The 16,609-nt window shown below is 40.9% G+C and overlaps 1 protein-coding gene across 2 annotated transcripts in view; it reads right to left on the reverse strand.

Annotated features, from left to right (window-relative positions):
- Positions 1–16,609, reverse strand: part of GNG12 (G protein subunit gamma 12) — an 82,933-nt gene that overhangs the window by 44,940 nt on the left and 21,384 nt on the right. Inside the window, exon 2 of one of the 2 annotated variants that reach the window (XM_072419449.1) lies at positions 7,262–7,336. The exons of the other annotated variant lie outside the window; for it this stretch is intronic. The gene's annotated coding sequence lies outside the window, so the exon portion shown is untranslated. The remainder of the gene's footprint in view (positions 1–7,261; positions 7,337–16,609) is intronic. 2 annotated transcript variants of the gene reach the window in all.

Consider the following 16,609-nt stretch of genomic DNA (forward strand, 5'->3'; position numbering starts at 1 on the left):
CAGATGAGAATCATCTGGCATGTGTACGTAGCCTAATATTCGTCTCATTTATGGGAGATTTACTTTTACTTCCCATTGTGTCCCTGAGACAGAAAGGAAGGAAAAATGTCCCCAATGGTACAAGGTATAGGTCATTTAAGATTGAGCCATTAACAATTATAAAGCATGCAATGCCCCATCCCAGGCACCTGGCCCATCACAAGAAGATTTAGTAATACTGCTCATTGCTCTCCTTGAGGTAATGAAAGCTGTACCTGAGGAGCTGCAGTGCAAGAATTGTCCTGCTTCTGCTTAATCCATTCTGTGAATCTGAGCTTTTGCCATCCATGCTGCTTCATTATTCCCCATTGGTCATCAGATCACCAGTCATAAGAGGGCAATTGTGCCATGAGAAAGCAAGCAATTGTGCTATGAGGAAGCAAGGCCCTGCAAAGGCCTACAAAGATGGCTGCTCCAAAGGAATGACAATGTGCAGAACAAAGCATGCAAAGTCAGTGATGGGGGGGGGAACCCACTGGTGACTACTTTATTGCCAGTTGCTTGTCTTTCATGGGCAGAGCTTCCACTATACAGGGTCTCTATAAAGTGACTCTAATGCTTTATCCAGCACTTGGAACAGAATGTGGCTGTAGTTGAGGTTAATAAGCACTGCTGCGGGAAGATGCACCTCTGCATTTCTGTACTTTAATGCAGCTTCCAATTCCTTGGTTCCTCATATAACTCAACCAGAACACTTGTACAATATGTACTCAAATATGTTGTTGGAAAAGGAAGTGATGACTCAATTTCCCCCTAAACTTTGCAGGGCTATTCCAGTTCTTAATTTCATCATGCCAGTATAAAAAAAATTCACCAGAACAGACCCTTGCATCAGCTGTTCCGTAGTCCTTACTAACATTACATAGAAATGAAATCAGTCAAGCCTTAGAAGTATGAAAGCAGAGGAACCACCCATCCTATTGTATTTAATAGTATTAATAACTTGCAGTATGATCCCCCCCAAAGGCCCATGTGTAACTCAATGTACTGTTCAGACTGGGCACTGGGTCTCTGTGTCTGCAGCAAGAATGTGCAAGGCCACAACTTATCCTGCAATGACACCGGGAATACTTGAACATTTCTGTGCTAATTATAGTACCGTGTTTGTGTGCTAATTAATAACTGCACATTTATAAAATTTTTCTAAATATTTAATATGCAAGATTTGACATTTAGTGCATTCCTTAACACCCAGAATTATGTATATAGCAGAGTCTGACCTTGCCTCGTGCCAGGTAATTACTGACAATTTGAAGCACGTGTCACTTTTAGGAGCCGACATCTGATCGGAGAGCTGGCTCGCTGCTACCAGACCTGGGGAGATCTGCTTTTCTTACGCAAGGTCATCACATGTGCAAAGGCTGATAAATCTGGAGCAGACATTGGCAGTTTTTGCTGAGAGATGTAGAGCGACACTGACCTACATTACACGCTGTTCTCTCTTACCTAAACCTCAGATTACAGCGCAGAGAACTCCGAATAACAAACACGGCTTCTCGGCTGGCATGCTAAACAGTAATGTCATCGCGTATTTTCTCAATATTATTGTGAAAGTGATCAGCTCAATTAAATGAATTGGATCAACGAGTGTAAATGATTCAAAAATGCTGCTACTGCGTGTAATATCTAATTGTATAGAAAGAAGAGGAAGCACAATTTGCTTACTGCTAATCTGGGACAGATTTCTTGCTTGGTTGCAAAAAAGCTTGTTTATTACTGTTGTCTTAGGGCACACATTTGGCCTCATTTTTTTTAGCACATAACATTGCTAAACCACTTGACCTGAGCCACTGAAGCAAGCCCAGATCATAACATGGCCCCTACAGGCAACCAGATCATAGCAGGGGCCCCATGGGTGCCCCAGATCACAACACTGCCCCTCAGAGGCACCCCAGATCATAACACTGCCCCCAGATCATAACTCTGCCCCTCAAAGAACCCCAGATAATACCACAGCCCCCACAGGCACCCCAGATGATAATACTTCATCCCCAGGCACCCCAGATAATAACATTGCCCCCCAGAGGTTCAGGGACTTGGCCAGAACATGGCATCTATGGGATACAATGTAGTGTGAAAGAGCAGCTATATGGGCCCACTTACACATATAAACTGCAATGCACACAGAACTGTTTAAATTAATCTTTAATGCAAGTAGTAAGATTTTGACTTGCTCTAGCAATACGGTGCTGGGGGAGGACTAATGTACGAAAGAGCAGCTGAGACTGGATGAAAAAAACAGCACAAGGAGCCAAACATAAGTGCTAATAAGAGGTGTGATAATAAAAGGAAAGCAGAATTAAAGGGTAACTACTGCTTCTCCTTTCACTGTCCACGCACTGGTTCTGAAGGACAAAACCTGAAAATGGTGTATAACTGCAGCAGAGAAGTCAGGTCTCCTGCCCTGGCTGTGCTGCGTGGGATGTAAACCTCACAAATGAATAAAAAAAAAAACACAAATCATTTGACCTAGGTTATATATTCTCTCTGTATATTAATGTTCTCTTAGCATTCCTATATGTTGACTTATTATTACAATCCATGCCTAATATTCATATAGCACTTCTGCATTATTCTGTGACAATTCTTTCTCTGGAAATACAAATACATATGATACACTGCTTTCTAAGCCCGTAATGGGATTTAAACAAAGACCATGTGATATTTTGTCTAGATTTGTCACCCCAACAGGTAAATTATTTCATGTTCTTAGAGAGTTTATTGTGTCCCATCAGACAGACTCTGTCTAGTAGTAAGATAAGAGGATCAGCTAGGCACAGGAATGTGCAGCAATACCAGAAAAGCTGAGCCCCGATATTGTTATAGATAATACAACATATAGTTATATTGCATATATGCACATTGATCTGCCAGAATGTATTTGAAGCTAAGTGGGAAGAAGCTGTAAGTAGGGGGTGACCTCCTGTATTATGAGCCAACTTTTTAGTAACCACCCAAAAAGTGCTGGGTGATGTTTGTAAATCAGACCTGGTGATGAGATAATGTCTAAGGGTCAGGCAGATGTCTGAACGTCTGACAGCCAGCACTTGTTGTGGAAATAGCTATTAGACAAGTCAGAAGCTTTGCCCAATTACCAGATCTGCAAAAAGATAGCAATGTAAATGTCCTGCGTGAGAGATGGATCGCAGGGGCTTTGCATGTAAAAAAGGGGCTGGGGAGAATACTGCTGGGTCTACAGAACTGTAATATGCCTGGCCGATTGTGGGGGCATCACAAAACCAAGGGAAGATCCCCCATCCATGAAAGGTTCTCAATAATGAAGAATAAACAGACACCTGGAAAAAAACAACTGAAAGAAACTGACACGGATACCATGGCATTGTTCCCAGGGGCAGAAACAAAATCTTACAATGGGTAATTGATAAAGACACCAACTACTAATTTACCAAATTCATGGTTAGTTAAAGCATTGGAGGTGACCTTTTGTACATTTTATGAGCAAAGTTCTTAGCACAATTGTTTTTGGTATGGAACCGGTTATTTCTCAACACCCCCCTCCCCCTCAGACGATTTAATTAAAACATGTAAAACATCTGAGTTGTAAAGAGAAAAACAAATACGGATCCTGTAGAATTTCACACATCACTTTAAACAAATAGCAGGGCATTTAGTAAGAGCATCAGTGACCTTTTCCAAAGTTTACAGCCTTAGTCAAGTCCTAGATCTCTACCAATAATATATATATATATATATATATATATATATATATATATATATATATATGTCTCCTCTCCAACAACTGCATGGCTGTATGAAAATCTATTGGGATTAGGAGTGTTAGAAAGAAATATCCAATGTTGCATTGCCCTGTATTAAATTCAAACTGAGGAAATAACTCAGCTTTTCTCCATACTTAAAGCAATGCAACGCATAAAACATTCCCACCATCTTCCATGTTACTCCCAGTAGTAAAAGAATGCTCATGAAAATTTGTATATATGTGATTAAGCTGATGAACATGGGGTCAATATAAGGTCCAACTCATGGCATAAAACACAGCAAGAAAGGATAACTGCAAGGCAATCCCAATGCAAAAATACATTTATAGAGCAATGGCCCCACCTAGTGGACTAGGAAAATATTACCAACTCACACTGTACTAATCAATAAATGAGGAAAAAGGGATAATATTAACTATACCTACTAAATCCTACCAGCTAAATAAAAAGAGGAGGCAGTGATGGATCAACGATATTTATATGCAGGATGGAGGATAAAGTCACAACATAAACAGAAATTCAATGTAATGGTTTACATACGCTTATTTATATTGTACTACATACACTGCCATCTAGTGGTGATAAAGAGCATTGCAATGTCCTATCTATAGAGTTTCTTTTACAATCATTTCTTCTATCCTAAACATGTAATGTTTAAAACTCCCCAAATAAGATAAACTAGAGACAAACATCTGAGAACTGACAACATAATTAGCAGCAGGTGAAGAATTTTCCTTTGGTGCATTGGCTTGGTTTGGGTGCGGGTTTGCTTGTTAGTACTCAATATTTTGTAATCACTTGCAGTTTTGGGGACAGCAGTCAAAGAGACATATAGAGAGAATGAATCTCAGAATTGTATACATGTAATGAAAAAAGCAAAGGCATTTAAACAATTGGTGTTGCAAATGTAATAATGCAATTCGCTTGTGCAGTACCATATGATGTGCGGTAAGGCAATACCATGCGTTGTGGTGTACAGGGATCCTTTAAATAGGCGAGTTTACCGCCTTACACATTAACACACATGCCATGACGCACCAGTATGGAAAGGTTTGAAAGGGCTAAGCAAACTGTATTTTAACCTTCAACAGTTTAGTGGAAAACCTTTTACATTGATGAGCTGCAGGTCACTTCACAATAAACTCAATGCAACCTACAGCCACAAAGAGAGCAATGGCCGCCGGAGATCATTATATCTAACCCAGGCATATTGTGTTCTAACAACTCCGGTGCAAAGAGTTCAGAGAGCTGCATTGTGGGGAAGTATAACTTTGGCTTAATTAGCAGCTGGGTATTCTGCAGGTAAATGAAATGTAATAAGAGGGGCCTACATCATCTCTGCTGACCCCAAAAATAAAACTGCCCGTCAGTGATCAGAAAAAAAAAATGCACAAAAACAAACTTTAAAGCATACCTAAACTTACATTAAAGGGTAGAGAACCCCTTTATGTAGGGTAAAAATTCTGTTTGTTTTTTTTTTTTTTTTTGCAACACCCCTGCAAAAAAAAAAAAAAGGGTGCATCCCGGGAGGCTCTTGGGCGTTCCGAACTTCTGCGCATGCTCCAGATGCTCAAGCATGAAACCTTTTTGCTCAAAGAGAATTTTTTTTCATCCTACGGCGCCTGTTCTTGCGCCTGGGCCAGGTGACGTAGGATGAAGAACCCGGAAGAGAAGACAAAGACAACCCCAGAATGATCAGACTGCCCTGCGGGATTGAAGGCTAGTGTGTCTTTGTTTTGAGTACAGTTCTTCTTTAATATAGATTTGGGGGTTCACAATAAAGTAAATGTTTCTGTTGAACATATATGGAGGAACTTTATTATAAGGTGATCTAGCTATGTAAAAGTTATTGAAAAGATAAAAGGGGTGAAAAAACAAAGGAAAAATTAATATAAATTTGACTACAGACAAAAATTCAAAGCTACATAACTGAAAACCAGGTAAAAATAAACACAAAATGGTCTGGCAATTAAGTGGGTAAATACCCCCGCATGCGCATATATATATATATATTATATATATATATATATATATATATATTATTTTTGTACAGTCTGCCCCCTAGAAGGTGAAGAAGAAACAACCACAAGATCACATCTGAAATGACTTCTTCAGGGCTTCTTCCACATTTTATGTCAGGTCATGTCAATGTTAAAATGTGGTTTAAAACAACAAAAACAAAGCATTCCTTGCAAAAGAAGGAATATTGCATGTTCAATGCCATAGACTTTCACTTTGCTTTGTACCCTTTTGCATGCTGTGGTTCCTTCTGCTGACATATACATTGCTACTATATCCGGTAGTGACAAAGGGGACACTGGAATAAACCACACTGAACAAATGGGGGACCAGTCATCCAACGCTCCCCGAAGTCTCAGATGCTGAAAATGTTTCAGTGTCAATAGGAAAAGTAAAATAGGCAGCACAGGCAGTAGGACAAGTAAGTATGTGTCTTTCATTGCTGGAATACACTATGTTTTATATAGTGACAGTAACACCTCTTAGATTGTAAGCTCTTCTGGGCAGGGTCCTTTCCTCCTCCTATGTCAATGTTTCTATCTCTTTGTCATATGCAACCCCTATTTATTGTACAGCGCTGCATATTGTGTCAGTGCTATACAAATACTGATTATCTATTCAAAATAGGTTTTTTTTTTTTTCTTCAAGTCCATAGAGGGACAGGAAGTATTTATTTTAGGGCAGAGGAAGGGGCCATGGAGGACTCTGATGACAGCAGACACCTAAGAAACAGAGGACAACCTGATTACAGGTTGCAGAATCTGGCATCATCAAAGCGCACTGCAAGCAGCCCTGGTGCCATGAATAGATTGTGAGCTGTGGGCACCTTATATAAAACAGGTAGTTCCCGAAACATGGCCCAACTGACCTATTTACAAAGAGTCTTCAGAGACTCAATGCCAGCCGTCCAGATCTGGAAACCACTCCAGTGCCCAAGGGTCATTTCTAAGCTATCGCTGCTACTGCAGCAGCACTCCAGAAGCGAGGTAGAGGATGGCCATGCCAGATGTAAGCGGGGAAAAACAAAATCTAAGGCATGCCAGTAGTAGAATGGGTCATCATTGGCCGGCTTACAGATCTCTTGGCCAATATCCAATCAATTTTCCAGTAGGTGGCAGTATAACCCACAGGTCGGTCATCAAGTCTTCCCTGAATGGCTGACCCAAAAAAACTAATTTCTATTCTTTTCCTTCAGCCCAACAGCCAGTCAACAACAACACACCGGACAGAAAATGCATTTATAAAGACACTTCATTTTCCCTAATGGTAAGGTAAACAATTTTCAGATCTTTCTGGCTTATGGCAGTCACAGCAGAATATTAACAAAGACCTACATGGTGTCCTTGGTGGAAAAAAACAGAGATTGCACATACACAATGTTTGCCAACACAGGAAGGCCCAATAAAAGCAGAAGCACTTGTCAGAGTAACAAACAATCTAATCAGTCAATTAGCAGTACTTACCTAGAAGCGGCTACAGCTGCTCGTACCCGTTTAAAGCCTTTGTGGTTGTCTTGTAAACCTTTTGTGGTTGTAAATCTGCAAATGGAAATGCCATTATTAGCAAAAGCTTATCATAGCTAGCCTTGTATATCAGGAAAGAATTAACATTCAAAGAACAATAGTGTTAGACAATAGATGCATAAAAATAAGTTGTGCTCGATCCCACTTTCTCACAAGTCTTTCTATGTCCTATCAAGGTGGCTGTGCTGAAATAAAAGTAATAAGTAATTGCAAAAGCAACCAAACAGCCCCTTAACAAATCTCTCATTTGCTAAATTGCACTTGCAGCAAGTCAAAGGGGTTTACTTTGCTGCTACAAGCAACCCCCCCCCCCCCCCAAATGTTTTTGAAGAAGAATAACAGCTCCATTGCCTCTTATGTCCAGATCTGCCCATGAATGCCTAGCATAACCCAACTGGCACAAACAAGCCGATGGAGAATGATATTGCCTTTAAAAGGACTTGTAATTCCTTAACTGCATCTTGCTAAACAGTGAGAGTTGCTGAATGAAAAGCTGCTGTGTGCAAATGACTGGCACTGCCTGACAATTATTGTGCCTGCAGCTCTTTATGGAAATGCCAGTGTAAATTATACTGGATGGCGTGTACACAGGACGTATATAAATCTGTTACTGGTCGTTCAGCTATGGCACCACAGTCTGCAGTGAGATAAATGAGGATTCTAGAGGAGGGAATGTGGACAATGAATATAAATTTCTAATAGACGGTATGTCGGTCCAACAGAAGTAATACGTTCCAAAATGTGCAAATGGGGGATAATGTACCCGCTGAGGATGTTCTCTTTCATTTTGGCGCTTTTTACTTTATGGTTACTGGTAAACTGGAGTACTCGGGACACCAGTTGATTGCCTGGATGATCAGCAATAATGGCTTTCCCTGCGACTGAATGAGTTACGTCAGCACAGCCCAGCCAATCAAGATGGCCTGAGGCTACGTACACACGTCAGATGATGGTGGAGTTCAGGACTGATATCGGACGAGAATCTGGCGTGTGTTCAGCGCTTGTCGTTCCAATGACCGTCCCAGCAGATCCACAAAGAATGAACGATCGTAATGAAAGTGAAGGAGAGAGAGAGTGCAGCGGGGTGCTGCTCCGCCATTCTCCCCTCGTCAGAGCAGAAATGTGCAGTATGTATAACGTGCTCGGTCTTCTATAATATTGTACGTGTGTACCCAGTCTAAGATCGGAATCCAGAAGAGAGAAGATGTCAGCACCCTGCGATGGAATGGGGATGGGCGAGTATAGTGGGGTTTAGTTCCATCTCAATCAGTATAGCATATCTACTCTTCAATAATCTATATCTCTCCTGATGATAAAACTAGCAGAGAAGACATAAATATAAACTATGGATTGGTACAAGTTTCCATAAATGGATAGAATTAGAGAAACTTAAACCAGCTGTTGTGGAAACATTGTAGGTTATTTCTGTGAGATTACAGAAATGTATTTGTGTTCATTAATTTGGATGTGCTCAACAACAGATGGGATACAGAAGAAATGGGCTCTGCAAATAATAATAAATATAAATATATATATATATATATATATATATATATATATATATATATATACACACACATACACACACACACACAAAAAGAAAACAAAATCAATGGCAGAATATTGAGGAACTGGCAGGGCACTGGTAGGGAATTTATTTGATTGTGAGAACCACAACACAGCTTCTTAGAACATGCATGTTTTTCCCCTGACACAGCACATAACGCACATGTCGCAGTATGCTGCAATGCAGGAAGCGATAGCATCATCATACTGCAAAGCATGGGCTTTGAATTGGACCCAATGGATCCTTAACTGGAAACCCCGAAACCTAAAAGGTGAATACAGAATTATGCCTATGTATCGTAATGGTCAGGAGTCCATAAACATTTGGCTGTAAAGCTGCGTACACACTGCCAATTTTTGTCGTTGGAAAGGATCTTTCACGATCCTTTCCAACGACAAGGGAGTGCACGATGCATGAACGGTGCTGTACATACAGCACCGTTCATGCTCTATGGAGAGGGGAGGGGGAGAGCGACGGAGCGGCACCCTGCTGCGCGCTCTCCCCTTCACTTTCATTACGATCGGCTGTCGTCCATCGTCCGTGGATCCGGCAGGTCGATCGTCCGGACGATGGACGACACCGACTGTACACACGGCAGATTTTCGCCCGATAATTGGCCGATGCCGATTATCGGGCGATAAAAATCTGACGTGTGTACGTAGCTTAAGGCATACAGAAAGGTGTACCTTTTACATGAAAATTATTTCCATGAGCTTGTGAACACATCAGTTATTTATCTGTGTTTGACTTGCATGTCATGTCACACATGCAATAAATGTCATTGGAAAGGATCTTTCATGATCCTTTCCAAGGACAAAAGACTGAACGATCCATGAAGGAGCGCTGTACATACAGCATTAATATGCTCTATGGAGAGGGGAGAACCGCAAAGCGGCACCCCACAGTGCTCTCTCCCCTTCACTTTTATTATGATTGTTCCTTGTTCGTGGATCTGCCAGGGAGATGTATCACACAATAGGAGGGGGATATGGAATGGTGGACAGCAATGCTTGAGTACGCAAGCCATTATTTTGTTTGGGCTGCACTGCGATTAACACATTTCTGCCACGATACATAGCCTGGGCAGAGCCACTGATTTCTCTATCACAGTCCAGGTTTACAGTGGTGTTCTCCTCCAAAAAATGTTTAGGCTGCATGAGAATAAGCTGTAGGCCGGTGTCCAACCTTGTATCGTGACCCAACTTTAAGTAAGCACCCAAAAACAGCCGGGTGTTGCATCCAGATAAAAAGGGTCTGGCGAGAACACTGCAGCGGTATGCTACGGCATCTTTGCTCTCCAATACTATATACATGTTCGATGTGTCCATCCCTCTTCCAACCCAACTGTAACATTACCAAAGACTACAGCTGACTCAACAAAATCTTACATCTCCTTTAGAAAGTGCATGGAGTAGAAAGGCCTGTATCCTGCCAGCATGCAGCAAAGAAAGGCCCTTGCTCTGTGTGGAAGCAGTGGTCTCTCTGTAGAACTCCAACACGCCACCTGCTAAGGCAGACCTATTGCTTCCCTTTCATGAGTGTCCTAAATAAGAACAGCTGGGATGGGGTATCCAGTATAATGCATTAGCGTTGGTCAAGAACTATCATGTCACTGGATAGGCTGCTGTATAAAATATCACATAAATTGATTTTTAAAAAAGGGTTCATTTATTTATTTTTTATGCTGCAGCCTTGGTTTTGCAATTGTGGCCAACCTCCCTGTTTTTGGGCAGCTGTGAGCTTTTGAATGTTGTTCAGCATCAATAAGGTCTTTTTTTTTACTGGCAATGCATTACTAATTATAATCACAGATCCAAAATGTCCTAGTCCTGCCCTGATAATCTGATTGGCTGCTTCAAGCAGCACCCCAGCCCCGGAGTCTCCCAGAAGGATATTGTGTATGAGAGCTGTATTTCTGCAGATGCCTTACAATCTAATCTACTAATAATGATCCCAGCTTTGTTCAACCATCTTATAAGCTGATCTGGTATAGCAGCAGCCTCGAGCACAACACTGGACAGCATGTTCTGTCTGCGCACAATATGAACAGCCAGAGGGCTATTACAGTACAAGTCCTGGGCACACATGCCAGTGAATGGCTCCACAGATCTCAATTACATGGCAAGAGATGGGCAAAATTAACAGCACTGCATTAAAATCAGTATGATGAGCAAGATGACATATTTTACTTGTCTTTGTAGCCCTGACAATTACCACCGGACACTAATGACCAAGTGGTGATCAGATCTACCCAATAGCACTGCCATTTAAAGTGGACCTGAACTCAAAACATAATACCCTGCAGATGCCTGGAGTATCTTCCAGGTACATGTGTGGGCAGCACGGTGGCTCAGTGGTTAGCACTCTGGCAGAGCTGGGTCCCAGGTTCGAATCTCGGCCAGGGCACTATCTGCATGGAGTTTGCAGATTCTCCCCGTGTTTGCATGGGTTTGCTCTGGGTTCTCCAGTTTCCTCCCACATTCCAAAAAAATGCAGTTAGATTAATTGGCTTCCCCTCAAAATTGACCTTAGATTGTATTAAGGACATATGACTATGGTGGGTCATTAGATTGTGAGCTCCTTTGAGGGACAGTTAGTGACATGACTATGGACTTTGTACAGCGCTGTGTAATATGTCAGCACTATATAAATATTGGCAGGAATTGTTTCTCCACTAGGAAATGTTTCAGTTTTATGGCTTTATAAATAGACCCCTTTGTATGTCTGTAGCCATTGCATCAGGAAGGCTAGAAATAGAAGGTGGTCGTCTAACCATATTTTAGCAGTGTTCTTCCCATCTCCTTTTAGCTGAGTGAACCACCCCGCATTTTTCAGTGTTTTTGGGTGGTCACTGAAAAGTAGAGTTACAATAAAGGGGAGACCACCCCCCTACAGCTTAAAAAAAAGAAAATACTGTTTAGGGGGAAAAAAGTAATTCTTAAAAAATTCAACTGATCTTTAACGCACAATTAAAGTCTATGGGATATTTACCTACCCCGATCCACTGCAGGGGCTGCCATCTTCTTCCTTCTTCTCTTGCACATTCCAATTCTTGATTGGCCAAGCTGGGATGACATATATCTAAATGCTCATGTGCAGGAGTTCATTCACCTGCAGGAAAAGCCGCCATGTATTGGGTATCCTAGCAACCAACTCTGAGCTGCGCATGTGGATAGTCACCAGGCAGGTAAGAATACTTTTTGCAGAAGGGACATAGCCTGTCCCTTTCAATCAAGCCCTGTCTGATGCCCATTTTAAAAAATGGAACTGTAGTTCTACTTTAAACGAGGCCCCTCTTTTGCACTGGTGGTTTAAAGCATAAAAATTAAAATTGAACTTGATACAATATGTTTGCCACACGTACTGAATAATAAATATAAAATAAGTAATGCATATTCTTTCTATTACATTGTCACTGCTTTGTCATCATTGCTGGTTCCCCACTGAACGATTGCCCTCACTTTGGAGCACCCTGACCTGGAGACAGCAATTCTCGTGCGTCAATAACCGGCAGTTCTGAATCTGCCTCCTCCTGGCCTTCAGTAAAAATGGAAAAATTCCTAAAGAATAAACAGGGCCAAACAAATATCTTTATAATATACACTGCTTGAAAAAATATCACATAAATGGATTTATTTGAGCTTCAAAATCAACACAGATTTTACCACTAGGTTAATGGCATTCACAATTTTATATGCAAAGTATGTAATCTATAAAAAGGTTACAGGTAGCTTCAAGAATATTGGGGTCCACCACCATACCAAGCTTCTATATTAAGCCTGGGGTTGCCCCTCGGTATAAATAATAAAATGGTAGTTTCAAGAATAAGGAGGTCCACCACCATACCAAGCTTCTATATTACGCCTGAGGTCTCCCTTTGGTATAACGAAATAAGATGGCAGCTTCAAGAATAACGGGGTCCACCACCATACCAAGCGTTTATATTAAGCCTGGGGTTGCCCCTCGGTATAAATAATATGATGGTAGCTTTAAGAATAATGGGGTCCACCACCATACCAAGCCTCCATAATAAGCCTAGGGTTGCCCCTTGGTATAAATAAAAAGATGGTAAGCTTCAAGAACAATGGGGTCCACCACCATACCAAGCCTCCATAATAAGCCTAGGGTTGCCCCTCAGTATAAATAATAAGATGGTAGCTTTAAGAATAATGGGGTCCACCACCATACCAAGCTTTTTTTTTTTATTAAGCCTGGGGTTGCCCCTCGCTGTAAATAATAAGACGACAATGACCACTGGCAGCCAGCAGCTAAACAATTGACCCCTAAGCCCACAGAGATATCAGTGCCTGGAGCTTTACTGAACAGAGGGCGGTGGGTATAAATACAGCCTTGTTACCAGGAAGAAAATAATCAATACAGGCAGATAGCTGCAATTTTTATCGCTAGGAGAATATAATAATTATAAACAGTCAACTAAAACCTTTTGTGTTTAAAAGAGGGTCCTATGTATTAAGAAAATAATAAAAAAATCAATCCCCTTACTAGAATATACAACACATATAAGACCTACCCTGTCCCTAAATAATATGGAGAAGAAAACGAACAAGAGAATCCAGAAAGTGGGACTATCAAACGGCAATCATAGATAAAATATCAAATTTTTATTAAATCCAAAAAATTAAACCATACCAAACAACCCAATTAAAAACAAGACAGATTGTGCACGAATAGATTTACAGCAATTGTTTGGACCCTAGCATATATACATGTACAAGGTTCTATCTCCTCCAAGAATATCATTCATGGAAACAAATTTCACTAGAGGGAAAACTCTATTCAAAGTTATATCATTCGACACGTTTCACAGAACACAAGGTGCTTCTTCAGGAATGAGCAATAAACATGGGTAGGTTTCTACTTCCTTAAAAATAAGGGAGTGTAGGTATCAGCACTCCAGATAGAGGAGCAGGGGGGTCCACAAAGCCACCAAGAGGGCTTAGATTGAGCCAAACAAATGGACCAACTATATCCTAATTATGAAGGAAATGTACATCGTGGCGCAATATGTTGGCACTATATAAATCCTGTTTAATAATTTAATAAAAATAATATTATTAAAGAAATATGGGATGTCAATAATTCAAATTAAAATATTAGGGTAACTAAGTTTGATATCCCAAAGAAAAGCCACTGATACAGTCATTAATATAAAGAGGGGAAATGTAGTGCAGGCCAGACGGAACCCCGTGTCCAGAAATCCTCCGCCTTCCATACACAGCCATACCCCAGCCATATGCATGATATACAAAGACAGAAGATGAACATTTCCCATTCTCTATCAATACATTGTAAAACACCAAACAAAGCAAAGGCGCCTTCATGATTGAAATACTAATGAAAGGAGGTGGGACAGGGACAGCCTGATAGGAAGGAAAGGACTTAATTATTTCTTGACGTCCACCAGCACCAATTAGCTGCAGATTATAATGCACATTGTGAGAAGCTCTCATTGTACAGTGACACTGCACCTGGATAACTGGTGCAAGAATTCAATTTACAGTAAGTATTGAAAAAAAAAAAAAACTCACATGGACAACCGTCATCACACAATTCTCCACACCAATGCTGCATAACACGTCACCATTCGCAATTTCAACCTCAAGCTCCAACATTTTGCACACATCCACAACCCAAGAATCTAATTACCATCAGAACGACAAATATTTGTCTACGGAGACTTGTGAACTGCACGGCTCGAATTCTTTCAGAGAGAATAGGAAGACAAAGTGGAAGATGGGAATTTAAAAAACGTTAAAGAATGTGCAAGAAGTTAATAACCCTACTAGTGGGATATCAGGACTAAAACTAGTCACTTACTAGGTAGTTCCGGCCTGCAGCAGCAAACTACCAACAATTCTTGTTTTTCCTGCTACATAAAGAGAGCCAAGGCTCTGACTTCTGTGAATTGGAGCCACGGTTCTGTATGAATGACAACATTGAAAGGTTGTTCTCAGACTGTAGCACATAGAATACTAAAATGACTTGCAAAGTTACAGAAATCAGTCATTTTACATTATGTACTTAGGCTGGGATGATCTTATCAGTCTGCTGTCGGCAAAAGTAAGTATTTTCTCAGTCCTTTCCACCCATCAGATGAAAACACCCATTCATACATTATACCATTACTTCCCTCAAGAAGATGGAGATCCAATAAATGAAATGCAGCTCCAGTAGTTTGGAAACAGATTGCCATAGAAGGGTACAAATGGTATAGGAGCCAAGTATATTAAGATTTATAACAAAAATCCAAACATCCAAAAAAAAACATTACCAGGGTTCTCCTCAGGCACTTTTAGCTGGGCGCACCCACCCGGCTGTTTTTGGGTGGTTACCAAAGAGTTTGGTCACAATACGGGGGCTGCCACCCACCTAAAATTTCTTCTCACCTGGCTTAAAAAATTTCTGGGTTGAGCACTGAACACGTTTAGGGGGCTAACGGTTGACTTTGTCAGGGCTTAAAGCAGACCTAAACTGCTATATAATAATAATAATAATAATAATAATAATCACACAAGGTATCTTGATAGATGTAAGAGATGTATGTAAGAGACACATGTAAGAGATTAACTGAGCCAGAATCATTGTGTCCCACCATACAACGCCTCTCACCTACATCATCACTGAGCTTTGCTTCCATCTACATTTTTGTGAACCTCCCCCTCACTTCCCAATACAGTGGACCAAACTTTTTACCATTCCATTTAAATCAACCAAAAGGAACCTTTTTTTCTTCATCAGGAACACCGGTTTTTAAATGAAAGGTGAAATGTGTTTGGATATAAACTTTCAATACATGCAAACGACAAACGATATATTTTGAAGACAGCTAAGAGCAAACAGAATTTACTGCAGACAAACCACTGTCTCTGATAGCTTTATATCTGGAAATTAAAGGACAGGGATAAAACAAAGCCGTTCCATGTGGTCCCTCATCTACCATGTGCCTCCCGCTGCCACAGCAATGTACTGAATACAGCACCAGCTAATTAATACCAGAGGGATCCAAGGATCAGCCAAGAGACAGGGGCTATGTGTATCTGAAGGATCAGTGAAAGTTGAGCTGACATTCTTTTATAGTCAATGTGTAAATAACACAATTATAGCTGAGAAAGTGTCAAAAAACAGCACAAATACAGGCAAAGTAGGACATCTTATCAAAATGATAAACATTCTTTCTCTTGAATTTAACAAGCTCACAAGTACAGATTTCCCTGTAGCTGACACAATATATATTCAAGGCAAATCCCAGGAGTATGGTATCCATCAGGTCAGACGTAAAGGGGCTTACTGATAAGAACCCTGGAACAAGGTCCATATATTGTGTCCATCAGCCAAGAGACCCCATAGCTCTCCGTATCATTACTGTAAGGCCTGAGAAGTGCATTTTCCTAAGCTGTAGCTGGCTATGGTTCAGTTCATAAATCAGATCCATCCCCTCCCTCCGAGTGATTGCTGAACAAACAGTATCTTCTGTGCCGTTAAAAGAAACATATTATATTTGAAGCTTCCCCTGCTTTTATAGAATATGCAAACTAAAATAGAACTCAAGGGGGAAAGAAAAGGAACAATACAGGACCTTGGATACAGCAGACCAGTCTGGTTTTGTACTTCTAACCCTGCCTGGAGCTGCTGTTTAGCATCCTATAGGGCAGCACGGTGGCTCAGGGGTTAGCCCTCTGGCCTTTGCAGCGCTAGGTCTT

This window comes from Pyxicephalus adspersus, chromosome 8 (genome assembly GCF_032062135.1).
Source record: "Pyxicephalus adspersus chromosome 8, UCB_Pads_2.0, whole genome shotgun sequence".
In the NCBI taxonomy this organism is placed as follows: Eukaryota; Metazoa; Chordata; class Amphibia; order Anura; family Pyxicephalidae; genus Pyxicephalus; species Pyxicephalus adspersus.